Genomic DNA, 17755 nt, shown 5'->3' with positions numbered 1-17755 from the left:
AAAAAAAAAAAAAAAAAAAAAAAAAACCAAAACCAAAATAAATAATTGCAAAGTACCTCCACATTCTAAAGTGAGTTGCTGAACCACCTATGCAAGACAGGCTGAGACAGTCTGAGACTATGCGAGCTGGCGTGTGCAATCACTCATCTCTACTGAAAAAGGAGTCGTAGTTGATAAGGCCAAAAAGAGAGAAATTGTTTTTTAGGGAGCTATTCTCCTGTTTCTTATGTAGAAGGGGAGGGGAGTGCTTCCCTCTCACCTCAAGGAAGGTGACAGGAAGCTTCAGAGAGCTTGAGCGAAGTAGGAACTAATGTTTAACTCGTGTCTTGGGAATTAAACGTGGAAGACTGTGGCTGCCGAGGCCCAGATGCTCCCCACCAACAGCAGAACAATGTAGTGGAGAATTTTCCCATGTGTCCTGTGGGCTGGCAGGATGGAGCTGAGTGGGAGTCACTTTGAAAAGACTGTCCAGGAAGGCTTTCTGCTAAGCTGCTCCTCAGCGAAGTTAGAGTATACCATTGGATGCAGAAACTGAGGAGGATTCATCACTGGGCAGCCTAAAAAGGAACTGGTTGGACATTGGAAGGCTGCAGTGGGGTGACGGAGCTATGTCGGTGACCCAGCAGAGAAAGAATCAGCATTGGGGATCTGCCATGCCCAGAGGGCTCCAATGCCAGATCATATCTAGACCAGCTTAGAGACTCGTTTTTTGTTTTTTGTTTTTTTTTTTGTAGAAGATGTTGGGGGTAGGAGTTTATTAATTTATTTATTTTATTTTTGCTGTGTTGGGTCTTCGTTTCTGTGCGAGGGCTTTCTCTAGTTGTGGCAAGCGGGGGCCACTCTTCATCGTGGCGCGCGGGCCTCTCACTATCGCGGCCTCTCTTGTTGCGGAGCACAGGCTCCAGACACGCAGGCTCAGTAGTTGTGGCTCACGGGCCCAGCCGCTCCGCGGCATGTGGGATCTTCCCAGACCAGGGCTCGAACCCGTGTCCCCTGCATTGGCAGGCAGATTCTCAACCACTGCACCACCAGGGAAGCCCAGAGACTAGTTTTTCCTCTTCCCGATCACATTCCAACCCTAGAGGAACCTGAGTAGTCTAGTAGGGGAGGAGACATGGGAAGGAGAAGGAAAATGAAGAAACATCTTACAGAGAATTGGAGCGGAAGCCAACCATGTTCTCTTCCTGAAAATGAGAGGCCAAAGTAAGCTCAAGCTGGGGGTGTGAATAAGCTTTAAATGGGATGAGAACATTGGGGTATATGCTAATGACCTTGGACTGGACATTTTCATGACTGAAATGAGATGATTTGGGGGACTGAAACGAATTGGAGGATAAACTTTAAGATCTGAGAGTGGCTTAAAAAGTGAGGAGACCTGGCCTCATTTCATTTATGGAGGAACAGACAGATCTACCCATGGAGTTTGAGTAGAACGGGGAGAAGAATAAAGCTGTCCTCACTTGTACCTTGTTGAATTCATCCTGGCAGAAAGGCAGTAGTTGGTAAAAGTTGCTGTAAATCTGATAATGCTGGTAATTATTTTAGTTACCATTGTGACTGAATAAACCCACACCATCTTTCATGGTGGTGTCAGTGTATAGTTTCAGGGAAACAGAAATGATTGCCACAATTATAAGTAGAAAGGGACTTAATATAGGTAATTAGGTACTTGCAAAATCATTGGAGAGCTGGAGGAGCAGCCTCTCAACTGAGCCTCCAGAAATAACTACCAGGAGATAACCATCAAACTGATTTGCCAGGGGAGCTATCGCCCCTCCCAGTCATAAATGTGTGAAATTAAGAGTCTGTTGGGGAACCATTTGAATTCTTGCACACACTGCTATAGTTTCAGCCTGTGGATCATGAAGACACTGTCATCCTTGCAGCTGCTAACTCGTAACACTACTGAAGCTGGACACTGGATATTGGGATGCTGTTGCAGAAAATCTGATGCCCGCATGACCCTACTTGGTAGCAGCAACAAACATCGGAGTAGGCAGGTGGCTCTGGTCTCACTCCTGCCTTTCTAGTCTCTTGAGTATATTTAACTCACAATCTGAACTTAGCTGTGAAGGAGTCATAGAAATGTAATTTTGAGCTTTTCAGTCTTTGCAATACCAGAAGGTATCACAGAAGGTGGTTGGAATGGATGTTAAGAGCTAGTGTTTCGTATTCACCACAGTGATCCCAGGCATATGAAAAGACAGGTTATGCCAGCAGCCCCAGCTTCTGTCGAGAAGACCAATTACTGGATTCACTTGGGTTTTTTAAAAATCAACTTTATTGAGGTATAATTTGCATATAATAAAATGCACCTATTTTAAGTGTATGTTCAGTGAGTTTTAACAAACATAATGTAAATGTCATCAATACCATAATCAAAATGTAAAATCTTTCCATCATTCCAAAAATTTCTTTTGGTCTCTGCAGTCAATTCCCACTTCCCCTCCCTAAGCAACTGCTGATCTGCTTTCTGTCTCTGTAGACTAGTTTTCCCTGTTCTAGAATTTCACATAAATAAAAGCATACAGTAGGATACAGCTGTTTTTAATATTTGCAAATAGGTTTTTTTCCTTGCCAAGAATCCGGCATGGCATAGTGGAATAAGTAGGATTTTCGAAGCTAGACAAACTCAAGATTGACTCCCAACCCTACTACCTAATAGCTCTCAGGCTATTACAAGTTGAACTGAGCCCAGATTTCTTAACTGTAAAATGGAAATTTAAAACAAAAATAAAAACAAAAAGCACCTATGAAGGTTAGAACCAATAAATGAATAGCACACAAATGGCACTCTAGGAAAGGTAATTATCATTCTTCTTCTTGATGATGGCTTATTATTTTCTGTTTATGCTGGTTTTCCAGTCAATTGCACTTTTAAACTATAGTGCTTCTGTGGGGAGTTTTATCACTGACTTTCACACGTGACTGCTATAACAGCAATTAAAAGCTATGCTTTGGAGTATTAGATTGCTTCACATCTTGGGTACTACCACTTGCTACCTGACCTCATGAAAAATCTGAATCTGTGCCTCAGTTTTCTTTTTTTATTATAAAATGGGAATAATAACAATACCTAGAATTGTTATGGGAATTAAATAATACTTATCACCTTAGTAAATACTCAAAATGGTTAGCTATTATTGATCATTGTTATTTCATATTGAAATTTCCCTAAGATCCCTCAGAGTGGATTCTGTCTATACCTTCACTTCAGCTCCATACTCCGAGAGAAGTGACTCTCTCTTTTCTGGCCAATTAAAATTTCCTGTTTTAGCCTCCAGGAGCTGCTCCCTCCTACAGAATACATTTGTGCCCTCTCATTTGGTACGTATCCCAGGCTTTATATTATCATTGAACTGTAGAATGTTTGGGCTTGAAAAAATGGTTCACTAGAACCTCTCATTTTATAGCTGGTATAATAGAGGTCCAGTAAAGACGAAATATTTATCAATTATTTAATTATAGCTTTAGAACATAAACTGGGTTAGAACTTGGGTTCCAAACTCTCAGTCCTGTGTCTACAACATAATTTAAAGAGCTCAGCCCATAATATTTCGTGGTTTACTGACTTATTATTTGAATTCTCAAAGTATACCGTGCTCAGTTCTAGAGCCAAATCCAAGGACTTTGCTTGTCACAGTCCCTAAGCTCTTGTCACACTCAGCCCTGTCAAAATATAATCACAGAGTTTATCAGGAAAATCATCTGAAAATAAGTCATGCATATTACACTATGTGAGACGGATATGCTGCATTGCAGGATACGCTGTATAGACTTTATGTGGTGGATATAAATCCTGCTGATGTTGTGATGCCAGTTCTTTAACGACTAGCCATAAATTTATGAAATCTTGCTCTGTAATTGCAAAGAAAATGCTTTTTATCACCAGTTTAGTCTTTGGGTAAATATTTTAAAAGAAATTTCCATGATATCTTCAGCCCAATGAGATGAAAGCTCTTATATTCCACCCACACAAGGCAAACACAATTGGATAAAAAGTAAAATGCAGGCGAACCACTGTTGTATTTGTATGCAAGATAGCAGTTATACAGATTTTCTAGGACCGAAGAACTAAAACTGTCACCTCCAGCAGTGTGTTTCTGCCCACCTGCCACTGTGGACTTAGGCAGGAAGGAAGTTCAATATGCATATCCTGGAAAGGAGGGAGAAGAGAGGAAGAGTGTGAGACAGTTAGGAGGGATGCCTCCTTTTATGAGAAAGTTGAACAGCTGTTCAGTGTTTCTTTCATAATTTCTAAAACGCTGTGTATCGGGGCTCCCCAAGATCACTCCCCCAGGCCCAGTGATTTAATAGAAGGTCTCACAAAACTCAGCATCTATGTGTATTCATAGCTAAGATTTATTACCATGAAAAGATACAAAGCAAAATCAGAAAAAGCAAAAGGTGCGTGGGGTGAAGTTGGGAGGAAACCAGGCTCTAGCTTCTGAGTCCTCTCTCGGTGCATTGCCTGCCTTCCTTCAGCAGGGAGTTGTGACCACACACGCAAAGTGTTGTCTCCTGGGGCGGCTCATTAGTGACTTGGTGCTCAAGATTTTCACTGGGGGCTGGTCAAACAGGCACTCTCTGCCCACCACATACCCAAATTCTGGGTCCAAGAAGAAGAGCAGATGTTCAGCATAAAGCATACTGTGCGCAAAGAGTCTAGCCCTAGTGAGCCACCCTTAGGGAACTTAAGGAAACTTAAGAACTTAGGGAAAGTTTTCTATCAGTGTAGGGAACTGTTTACTGACTAAGTTCCCAGATGCCAGCCAAGAGTCAATCTTGCAAGCAGACCTTTCTAAGGACAGCAGTCTCAGACCTGCTATGCTAACTCTTTTTTTGCACACACTATTTTCTTCATTCAGGTATGCATAGAGACGTAAGAAAGATGACTCTTGTAATCCCATTAGAAATAAGTCATCTGTAGCAAAGAGTTTACATGACTTACCTAACATCATATCTGGTTAGTTGGCTTGGATGGCTTGACTGGGGCCATAGGATGGGGACTCAGGATCTGGCTGGTATTTGGGTTTTCAGTTCTTCTCCATATTATCTTTCCTGGGGCTGCCAAGATGCTGCCAGGACAGCTTTTTTACTCATGTTTGATTACTGGGCTGCGATGTGTTGACTGAAAAAAAATTCACTGACTGAAAAAAACCTAAAAGTTGAGAATTATGTTTTATTCAGAGGACATTCTGAGGACTTCAAGCCCAGGAGACAGGACTCTCAGATCATTCCGAGAGACTGTTCTGAAGAGATGGGGGGGAGCCAGGATATATAGGAGTTTTTGCAACAAAGACCAGGTAGTCAGAACATCAAAAAATTACTGTTAATTAAAGAAAACTAGAAAAGAAATCTCAAGTTAATGAATTTAGTGCCTTTCTATGTATGGGAAGATGGGCTCACTGAAATCATTCCTTTGATATGCACCTCAGTTATCTGGGGTCAGTATCCTGTGTTTACTCATCCTGAGTTTCCTCAGGGTGCATCGTTGGCGGTGGCTGTAATGTGATGGCTTGATGGCTGCAACATCCTTTGTTTACTGATTGGCAGGCAGTATTTTTTATTCACAGATGGCCGAAACTGCCAGGCCTAGTGCTCTGTCTATGCGGATTCTCCAGATGGATATTTAGGCTTCCTTACAGCATGATGGTTCCAGACACTTGGGCTTCTTACATGGTGGCTGGCTTCCCTCAGAGCAAGCATTCTAAAAGAGCAGGGCAGAATCCTAGAACATCACTTCTGTTGCACTGTAATTTAAGCAAGTTACTAAGCCAACCCAGATTTAAGGAGAAGGTAATTAGATTCAATAGCAGGATAACAAAGAATTTGCAACCATCTTTAATGAATATTTACAATAAGTAATTTATCTGGTTATCTTAACATCCATTTCTATTATAGTTATCTATTTTGCATGTTTTTTTTCTCCCACCAGCCTGCAAATTCCTTAAGGGTAGGGACCCAGTCTACCTCAGTTTCCAGTTTGCTACAATGTTAAACAGTACTTTGCTCATAGCACAGGTTGTTTGTTGATTAAATAAAAGCTATTAAATGCTTACTACATGCCAAGCACTATACTAAGCTCTTTACATTTATTTTCTTATGTAATCTTCATGACAGTCTTTTGAGGCATTATTTTTATTTCCATTTTTTTGATGAGGAAGCTGAGGTATAGAATGGTTAAGTTGTCTGCATAAGGGCACATAGCTAGTACCAGAATTTGAACTCACTTCTATTCCAGAAGCAGGAATCTGTTATCTAGGTAGTTGATATCAGGCAGCTCGAAAACTAAAGTCTTAACCATTTTTTTTTTTTGGCTGCGGCGTGCGGGATCCTAGTTCCCTGACCAGGGATCAAACCTATGCCTCCTGCATTGGGAGCTCGGAGTCTTACCCACTGGACCGCCAGGGAAGTCCCTAAAACCAAAGTCTTGACCCAGAATTATTTAGAGATCAAGCCTTAGGCACCTTTCCTAAAGGTACAAGCCTCACTGTATTCCTTTATTCATGCAAGGGGTGGGGAGGGTCTCTTAAAGATTTTAGAGACCAAGCTTATATCTTAAATATCTTTAAGTTAACCAATGAGAGTTCCTTTCTGGCATTCAATATACTAGTTAGTAGACTTAAAACCCCATTTCTGAAATTCACTGAGAACATTAGCAAAGAATCTGGTGTCAATCCAGATGTTGATGACAGAAACAGAGTACTCACTTCTAGCATATGGGTATTTCAGCTGGAACATTAGCAACAACCTCTGGAGTATGCACTTTAAATTAAAATTTTAGTTGACTGCACCTAGGCTGCAGTTTATCCTAGCTAGAACAAATAAAATGTCTTAATTTAATTTGTTTTAATTGCCATCCTCAAACCATGGCTTGCACACAGGCTTCTGTTTGGATCCCATTGGCTGGAAGTTGGTAACATGGTCACATTCAGCTTTAAGGGAAGCTGTGAAGTGTAGCCTTTTTCTAGGATACCCTGTGCCCAGATATCATAGCTATTACTACCAAAGGAAAAGAGATGAACAGGTACTTTGTGAACTCTGCAAGGCTTCCCCTGCAGAGGAGAGACTCACTGTGGTTGCTCAGTATTTTCACTTGCATGGCAATGAATCAGTCCTTACTCCACTCTCAGTCTGTGGGAAACTTTCCAGGTATGAGAAATAGTCCCATGTTTTCCCAGAAATGGGTCAGGGATGTGGCAATGGCTTAATGGTGGCTATAAATGTGTGAAGACAAAAATTTCTTCCATCAGTTCTCTTATGTTCCCAGTTATGTTAGGATCTTGCTACTAAAAGTGTGTCCGTGGATTAGCAGCTTCTGCATCACCTGGAAGTTTGTTTGAAATGCTGACTTACATTTTAACAAGACCTGCAGATGGTTCCTATGCACAGTCCAATTTGAGAAGTACCATTTTCGAACGCTTCCTCCTCCTTCCTCAACATACCTGTACTGGAGCACATACACTAGGACGGGGGCTAAAGTGTTTCCTCCAGCAGGGCAACTTTGACCTAGAGCACAAAAGTAAGTCTGGGAGAACTCACAGACAACTGGTATACTGTAGTTTAGATCATAAATTACTCAGCCATTTCATACAGATTAGCTTATTTTTCTATGCAAAAAGCAATTAAAATACATATGTTTTGGTTTTTCAGAAGAAAGTAACAAGAGAATATGTTAAGAGTGGACCTGTTTGGTAATGTACAACATGATAAATACAATTAATACTGCTGTATGTTATATACGAACGTTGTTAAGAGAATAAATCCTGAGTTTTCATCACAAGGAAAAATTAAAAATTTTTTTTCTTCTATTTTGTATCTATATGAGTTGATGGATGTTCACTACACTTGCTATGGTCATCATTTCATGAAGTATGTAAGTCAAATCATTAAGCTGTATAGCTTAAACTTACACAGTGCTATATGTCAATTATATCTCAAAACTGGAAGAAAAAAAGAAGAGATGTAATAAATAAAATTCTTTGCATTACACATTAAAAAAAGAGAGGATCTGTTTAGATTATGGAACTCTGGATAATTTATTTTTCCAACTGTGTCATACTTGTCAGAATTTTTTTAATGAACATAAACTATTTTACTTTAAATAAAAACTATTTAAAGTTTATAAATAAACTTTATTTTTTAAAATAAATTTATTTATTTTAATTTTAATTTTGGCTGCGTTGGATCTTTGTTGCTGCGTGCAGGCTTTCTCTGGTTTCGGTGAGCGAGGCCTACTCTTTGTTGCGGTGCACAGGCTTCTCATTTCAGTGGCTTCTCTTGTTGCGCAGCACGGGCTCTAGGCTCACGGGCTCAGTAGTTGTGGCACACGGGCTTAGTTGCTCTGCGGCATGTGGGATCTTCCCAGACCAGGGCTCGAACCCGTGTCCCCTGCATTGGCAGGCAGATTCTTAACCACTGTGCCACCAGGGAAGCCCACATAAACTATTTTAAAGTGGAAAAAATTATTGTTTGAGAATGATATGAAACATACTTGTTTTAGCTTTAGCAATCAGTTAGATAGCTGCATAAGAAATAACTCTCTAACTGGTCTGAAAGAGAACAGCAATGGCATGGGTCATTATGTATCTACCCAAGACAAGCTTCTGCAGTTGCCAAAATAAACTGCTTATTCACAGGAGATGGGCAGTGCTGATTCTGGAACATTACTCTTAACTGCTGACTTATGCAACTCAAAAATTTTAGTGTCATTTCCTAACTTCGTTTTAAATGTATTTTCATCTTGAAACTTGGCACAAATGTTTAATAAAATTTTCTTTTTGTAATTGAAATGATTCAATTCAACTACATTTACTAGACAGCTGAAGGTTACACAGCTCTAAATCTTTTTTTTGTTTGTTTTTTTGGAGGGAAAGTAGAAAGGAATTAAAAGGCATGGTCCATACATTCAGGAACTCACTTTGGAGGACTATCATGAAATTCTTTTATAACTCTTTCAAAAATTAGGATTTGTTTAAGTGTGTGAAATAATTTTATTCTGATTGGATATTCTTATAACTATATACATTTTTTCCTCCAAACCCATGATATATCTGATCCATTTGATATAAAAACAGGAATAGGGCTTCCCTGATGGCGCAGTGGTTGAGAGTCCGCCTGCCAATGCAGGGGACACGGGTTCGTGCCCCGGTCTGGGAAGATCCCACATGCCGCGGAGCGGCTGGGCCCGTGAGCCATGGCCGCTGAGCCTGCGCGTCCGGAGCCTGTGCTCCGCAACAGGAGGGGCCACAGCAGTGAGAGGCCCGTGTACAGCAAAAAACAACAACAACAACAACAAAAAACAAGAATAAACTCTAGCTTCAAAGGTCACGATCATGTAGAGAATGGTACTGAAATGAGATATAATATCACAATAGCAAGTATGGAAACACATTGAAGGCATTGGATCTTTCTCCTGCTGCTTCTGGAGAAAGATGAAGAAGGGCAAACGAAGGGAGCAGAGAAAGCATTACATTTCCTTAATCAGTTTTTGGCAAGAACTTTTACAGGAGAGCTTACAATGGGAAATTCATGCCTGTTTCTTGACTCTTGAAACAACAAAACTGAGTTTCCCCAGAAGAAATGTTTACTCTAGTGGTGGAGTTAGATTAAATTGACTAAAAACAGTGAAGGATTAGTGAAGACTCTATGTTCTATCAGAGGATTAAAAAAAAAATTAATTCTGACATTTTAATTTGTGTACTGATTGAGATAGATGTTAATTTTTATGTATTATGTGATAAAAAAATATTGCCTGCCATATCAATAAACAAAGGATGTTGCAGCCAACAATCCCTCAGCCACTACAGCTGCAGCAACTGTGTACCCTGAGGGGATTCAAGATGGAGAAAAGCAGGATACTGGCCCTAGGTAGTTAAGGGGCATATCAAAGGAGTGATTTCAATGAGCCCAGACTCTTGAATCTTCCTGTATGTAGAAAAGCACTAAATTCATTAACTTGAGAGACCTGGTTTTCTTTCTTTATTTTTTGGCCGCACTTTGTGGCATACGGGATCTTAGTTCCCCCCGACCAGAGATCTAACCCGTGCCCCCTGCAGTGGAAGCAAGGAGTGTTAACCACTGGACTGCTAGGGAAGTCCCTGATTTTCTTTAATAAACAGTAATCTTTTGATGTTCAGACTACCTGGTTTTTATTGCAAAACTGCTGCCTCTTGGGAGCAGTCCCTCAGAGCCATCTGAGAGGCTGTCTTCTGGCTTTAAGTCCTCAGTTTTGTTGGCCAAATAAAATATAGTTCTCAACTTTTAGGCTGTGCATTTTTTTTTTCAGTCGACAACAGTCTTGTTAATAAAGACTTCTTTACGTTTTACAAAACAAAAACCAGGAAATTAAAATAAAGTTAACACTTTTTTTTTTTTGGTTACAAGAAAGAGATACCCACTCAAACTAGCTTACTTATTAAAAAGGAAGATGTATGTCAGTGTTACAGATATTTCACAGAATTCTGTGCAGTTGGGCCTCACACAAACTAGAAAGCTGTTTAGAACCAAGGTAAATAGTCTCTCTCACTTAGTCTCAGCTTCTTCTCCATATCTATACCATTTTCGTCTCTCTGAAGATCAGTTTCATTTGCTTACTCATCATCTTGCAAATGGCTGCCTCAACCACTGAACTGTCATGGCTTTGTTATTCCAATACAGTACTCACCACTGACTAGTAACAATCTCTGTATTTTATAGTTTGAATTCACAATGGAGGGAATCTGATTGGTCCAGATCATCTTCTCAAGTCAAGTCACACCAGCTGAAGGTGTGACTTGACTTGAATCAACCAGTGGATTGTCTGCCCATTTGGAGCCCATACCAGGTCCAATCAGCCATGGCTGAGAGATGGAGAGATCATGTGATATGCTGGCTGCCCTATTCTTCTGGGCATATCCTTATTTCAGATAAAGTATAAAGAAAGGAATAAATTCGGTTTGGCCTTAGCAAACCTGAATCCATAAGGTGAAGTTATAGAAGACAATGCACATGGAATAATTAAATAATATAACTAGAATAAATGACCAAATAAATAGTATGACAAAAAATACCAAGGGCTGAGAATTTAACACGATCTATAGTGATCTGAGAAGGCTTATAACAGTATGAAATGTTGAAAAGCTGAAGGAGGTTGTCAGATATGCTTCCCCACCCCCTAAAAAATAGAAAAAGGATATGTTCCTTGAGTAATAAGTTTCAGATTAAAATTAACATTAAATTGTCTAAAGAATTCTGGTTCAAGATGGCTGATGAAGCACATGCCTAGGAAGAAAAATATATAAAAAATGAAAACAAAAATAACACAATGAAATGGGAGGGGTTGTTGGGAGACAAGAGATTTCAACAAATTTCTGGAAGATGTAGAATTTCTGGAAGATTAATGAGTGTTGATTGTTGAGGCTGAGTAGAAGAAGCCATAACCAAGAATACACCAGGGAGCTGACTGTCTGGAAGAGGCCCAGACAGGCTCTAGACTTTGACAAAGTAGATGCAATCGGGGATGGGACTAAGAAATTGGACTGAAAGGATCTGTAGACAGTCATTAACCCCAGGGCAAAAATTGGAGGGTTTAAACAATCTTAAGAAACTGCCTAGGAAAAACTAGGGCAGATGACTAGGAAGCATTCCCAAGTTAATGGCTCCTAATTCTGGCGTTTAAGGGTTCCTAGAGTTACAGCTGGCTTCGTGGCTGCACAAATCCTACCTACCATTAACCAGCCCATGTACATGCAGCTCCCAGAGTCTTTCTATTGCCATATTTTTTTAAAAGGTTTTTATTTTGGCATAATTTTAGATTTACAGAAAAGTTGGAGGAAAGAATTCTCATATACGCTATATCCAGGTTCCTGCAATATTAGTACATTAACATGTTTATTCCTTTCTCTTTTCTTGACAAATAGGTAGATAGATATACATACATTTTGGTTTTTTTCTGAACCATTTGATAGTCAGACATGATACCCCATTATACTTAAATACTTCAGTGTGTGTTTCCTTAAAACATTCTCTCACACAAGTACAAAAAAAGATCAAAATCAGAAAATTAACGTTGATATAATACTGTTATCCAGTTGTTGATCTTATTCAGATTTTTCCAATTTTAAAAAAACTGTTCTTTTTAGCAATAGAAATTCCAGATCATGTTGCATTCAGTTGCCATGTCTCTTTTAATCTCTTTTAATGAGGACCAATTCTTTAGCCTTTGTGTTTCATGGTACTGACATTTTAGACTACTCTTCAATTATTTTGTAGAATGTTACTCGGTTCAGGTTTGTCTGATGTTTCCTCATGATTAAATTCAGGCTGTACATTATTGGTAGCAAATCACAGAAGGAAGGGGTTTTTCTCAGTGCATCTTATCAGGAGGCATGTGATGTTAATTTGTCCCATTATTGCCTAATTCTTAATGTGAACAGCAACCAAGGATCAATAGATATCAGATGAAAGTCTCCAACATGAAAAGAAAAACCTAAGGTAAACTAACAGGAAGATAAAGAAAGAAAACAGAAGGGAGGGAGGGAGGGAGGAAGGAAGGACAGAAGGAAAGAAGGAAAGAATTCAGGGAACAGACGTACACCTTAAAATAGAAGAGACTTTCCAACTGGTAGCTTCTGAGATGTCAAAAACAATGGCATATATAAAACAAGAAATTGTGTGTTATGAAGAAGAAAGAATTCTTGGAAAATAAAATTGAATTGCAGGAATTAAAATTTTGAAAGTTTTAAAGGTGAAGTCAAGAAACTCACCTAGGGCTTCCCTGGTGGTGCAGTGGTTGAGAGTCTGCCTGCCGATGCAGGGGACGTGGGTTCGTGCCCTGGTCCGGGAGGATCCCACATGCCACGGAGCGGCTGGGCCCATGAGCCATGGCCGCTGAGCCTGCGCGTCCGGAGCCTGTGTTCCGCAGCGGGAGAGGCCACAACAGTGAGAGGCCCGCGTACCCGCCCCAAAAAAAAATTTTTAAAAACTCACCTAGAAAATAGGAAAAAGAGAGAGAGTTGTAGGAAAAATAAGATATAAAAGTCATAGCAGATCATTGCTGAGGTTCTATATTAGGATCAGCTATGGCTGCATCATAAAACAAAAATCACTAAAAAATCAGAGATTGACAAGATAGAAGTTTCTCACTCACATAAAAGAAGTAGATAGCTCTGAAGTGGTTTGGTGACTTCAGTGAGTCACTGGGAACATTCGGCTGTTACCTTCCTGTTCTACCATCTAGTAAATGCTAAACGGTAGAACAGGCCACCTCATTCTCAAGGCCACCTCATAGTCCAAGATGGCTGCTGCAACTTAAGCCATTGTGTCTGAATCCAGGCCAAAAAAGAAGTAAGCCAGAAGGACCAAAAATTTTTTTTTAAGGGGAAGAGTGGTTGTTACAAACGGTGCTAACTACCTTTAAGTAGCTTTCCCATAATTCTGCTTACATCTCTTTTGCCAAACCTGCCTGCAAGGAGAGCTAAGAAATGTAGTCCTTTATTCTGGGCAGAAATGTGATCACAGAAAGATCAGGATACTCTTACAAAGGAGGAGGATACTGATATTGAGTTAGGCAGCTGGCAGATTCTGCCACCTAGTTTAATAGGCAACATAATTTCCACAGCAGAAAGGAGATGCAAATCACTAAGTATCTAGTAAATACATAGTCATAACAGTTTGAAATTTTAGAAATCTAGTGACTAAAGGACAGTGTAATTCCAAACAAAACATCTTTAACAAATATATAAAAGATGTTCAACCTTGTTTACAAAATTAGAGGACTACAAATAAAAATAAAATATTTTTCAGGATCAGCTTCGAAAAATTAAGATATTGAAAATATCCTATGTTGGTGAAGGTTTTGAAGAAGAATTTTCTCATCAACTATTGGCATAAGTATAAATAAAGTCAGCCTTTTGGAATGAAAATTTGGCAGCACTTAATATATAAATGTATTGGTTTTTCGTTGCTGCTGTAACAAATTACCACAAACTTTAGTGGCTTTAAACTATACGTATTTTCAACACACACACAAATTTATTAATTTAAACTGTGTAGGTCATAGTCTAGTATGGGCTTCACTGGATTAAAATCCAGGTGCCATCAGGGCCGTGTCCCTTTCTGGAGGCTCTAAGGGAGAATCCATTTCCTGTTTATCTCCATTGCTGGCAGATTCAGTTCCTTGCAGATATGTCTGAGGGCTTCATTCTCTTGCTGGCTGTCAGCTGAGGGCAGATCCAGAGTCCAGTTGTGGTCTTTGGCTCATGGGCCCCATCCTCCATCCTCAAATCAGCCATGACAGTTCAAGTCCCTCTCACTCTTCATATCTCTTCTTTCTTCTGTCCCAGCTCTGACCCAGTCAAAAAAGGCTCTTCACTTTTAAGAACTCATGTAATTAGACTGGGCCCACCCAGATAATCCAGGATAATCTCCCCATCTCTGGGTAGATAATCTTAATCATGTCTGCCAAATCCCTTTTGCTATGTAAAAGAACAAATTCAGGGAGTTCTCTGGTGGTCAAGTGGTTAGGACTTTGTGCTTCCACTGCAGGGGGCATGGGTTCCATCCTGGTTGGGGAACTAAGATCCCACAAGCCACGCAGAGCAGCCAAAAAAACAAATTAATTAATTAATTAATTAATTAAAAGAATGAATTCACGGGTTCTAGGATTACAGCATGGACATCTTTGAAGGGTGTGGGAAGCATTACTTTGCCAACCTCTGTAAAATATGCATTCCCTTGTACCTAGTAATTACACAGAGAAACACAACGCACACCTTAAAACCTGGTGTGGGGGGGGTGCGGGTTGGAGAGAGAGAGAGAGAGAGAGAGAGAGAGGGAAAATGGAAGACTTACAAAGAATAGTATCATTAACTGCATCAGAGTTCTTATCAGCATCATAAGATGCTAAGGAAAATATGGAGAAAGGCTTTCAAAGTTGTCTGGGGAAATTTTTAAATCTAGATTATTGTTATGCTTAGCCAAACTATCAATTGAGTTTGAAGGGGGAAAAAGGCATTTTCAAATATTTAAGCATTAGAATTTTTTTCTCCAACATACCTTTTCTTAAAAAGTACTTGAGGATGGATTTTAGCAATAAGAGACAGTAATCTAAGAAAGAGGAAGGTGGGGGACACAGGAAGCAGGGAAGTAAAGTCCCAGGATGATTGCTGGGCAGTAGCCTACAGAGTTCCCAGCCCACATTGGAGCAGGAGGATTGAGGACACCAGATAGAAATTGTTCAGAAAAAGACTGAAAAAGATTGTGGGGTGGGCAGGACAAGCTCACAGAGAGTCTGAAAATATTGAGGCTATAATAAAGGTACAGAGTACACGGTCTAAAATGAAAATAACATGTTCTGACTTAAGCAACTGGTGAAGTGTAAAAAACCTCAACTGTGTTTGAACCACAGTTTTTGAACTCTGAGCAGCAAATAAGTAGTCTCTTTTGTGTGAAATACTGCAGCCACGGCACCGGAACTGTAGAGGAGAGAACAGTGCCTGTTCGCACATACCTTTACGCCTGGTCACACCTGGACGTGTTTGTATGTGATGACTTTGTGTGGGAAAATGTCTGGAAGGATGCATGCCATGATGTTAACAACTGTGATTGGAGATGGGGTTTGAGTGACTGTTTTCTTTTTGTTTATCTGTATTTTTCAAAAATTTCTAACATCATCGTCTGTCAGCTATTCAATTTAGATGGTGTCAGTGACTTTAAACACAGTGTAGAGAAAATTGTGACATCATTATGTGGAAAAAAACATGGGTTTTGGAGATAGAAGATATCTTTAACTCCTGCCTTTAGTGTTTATAAGCAAACTGGGACAGTAGGTCACCCTACATCCCTTTAAGACCAAGCAGGACGAGCTAAGAGGCCAAAAGCATGCAAAGGACCTTCCACATATACATTCAAATTTGCTGTGTCGGGCTTCCCTGGTGGTGCAGTGGTTGAGAGTCCGCCTGCCGATGCAGGGGACGCGGGTTCGTGCCCCGGTCCGGGAAGATCCCACATGCTGTGGAGCGGCTGGGCCCGTGAGCCATGGCCGCTGAGCCTGCGCGTCCGGAGCTTGTGCTCCGCAACGGGAGAGGCCACAGCAGTGAGAGGCCCGCGTACCGCAAAAAAAAAGATTTGCTGTGTCTTAAAGTGCCAAGCACTGTGCCAGACACGGGAAACAGAGAGGAAGAAGATATAGCCTCTGTCCTGAAGATGCTCCAAGTCAGAGGAGGAGCAGACTAGGAAAACTTTAGTCACATCACAGAGGGGAGAGTGCTGTGCTTCATGTAAACATGGAGTGCCCCAGAACCCCAGAAAAATGGAAGCCCCCCTCCGAACTAGGGAGGGTCCAATGAGGCTTCTCATAGGAGGTGACATAACATGTGTTCTCAGAGACAAATAGGAACAAGCCAGATGGAGGACATGGAAAGGGCCTTCTTGGCAGGCATGGGCATACACAGTGGGTTGAAAAGACCATGGTGATCCCACAGCTTCTAGTGGCCTGAGGGCGTTAGAGCTTCAGGGACATGTGATCCTGGCATGGTGGGTGGGAGCTGGGTCATGAAGAGGCTACAAAGCCTACTAAAGTGTCTGGGCTTTTACAAAATTCACTCTGGTGGTTGCCTAGGTAATGGAGTGGCAGGGAATGGAGTGGCAGGGAATGTGACCGAGATTATTATGTGAGAGTTTAGAAAGAATTTATGTGACCCTCCAGAAGTTCCTCCCACCCTCCCTGTCTAATCAGATTCCTTCTACCTCCCCTACTCTTTCACCACACGCTGCTTCTTTCCTTCTCAGTTCTTACATTTCTGATCTTAAACTTTTTTGATCACTTACCTGATTATAGTCTTTCTCCCCCGTTAGGCTGTAAGCCCCACAGGGCAAAGACTCTGTCTGTTTTATTCACCAATACAGTGTACATAGCCTGCACCTAAAGAGTAGTGGGCACTCAGTAATTATTTGTTGAGCAAACAAATGACCAGAATAAGGCAGCAACTATGGAGATGGGAAGGAGAAGGCAGATTTGAGAGTTAAGTTGCAGAATAGACAGAACCTGGTGACTGGCTGATCGATTTAGAGAGCTGTGCCGGGGTGAGGGCTACAGGACGGGGAGGGTGTAGATGAGTCTTCCAGGGGCCTGACCTGGGAGACATTAAACTGAGCTGGTGGTTGTCGGGTGAGTGTGGTGGGGTGCAGAGGGGTGGGCTGGGGTGAGAATAAGTTCTCATCAGGAGACTATTGTAACCCTGAACTCACCCCACAGTTTTAACTCTCCCGCCTTCCTGATCTTTCAGTGGTTCTTAAACTTTGCTACACTGTAGAATCACCTGGAAAAACCCCACATGGGGGACCTTCCTTAGACCAATGAAATCTGAGGATGGGAGCTGAGCATCAGTATTTTTAAACTTTTAAATACTGATGTTCCAGCAAAGACCATTGTCCCGTGGGTTTCCAGATGAGCAATTACCTTCTTGCCCTTCATTTGGAAACCTTGGGCTTATCAATCATCTCACTCAGCCAGCATGCTGCTGCCCCACCTGCTCCAAGAGGCTTCAACTGGCTTCCATTCTTCTTCACCAGGGTTGGGTCCTAGCACTGAAAACCCTCTACAAATATTTGTGCTTTTCATTTGCCACTGCCTGCCATGTGTGTCACCTTGGCCAATATTTGCACTTGTGGATGACTACATTTAATGCTTAATCGTGTGCTTTGCTTAGAAGTTGTAAAGGACGTGAATTACTTGAGTTTTTCTGTTTCCTTTTGAACCTTGGAAAACGTC

Source organism: Physeter macrocephalus, chromosome 5 (assembly GCF_002837175.3).
Source record: "Physeter macrocephalus isolate SW-GA chromosome 5, ASM283717v5, whole genome shotgun sequence".
Lineage (NCBI taxonomy): Eukaryota > Metazoa > Chordata > Mammalia > Artiodactyla > Physeteridae > Physeter > Physeter macrocephalus.
The sequence above is the reverse complement of the archived record's forward strand: the minus strand, read 5'-3'. Positions refer to the sequence as shown.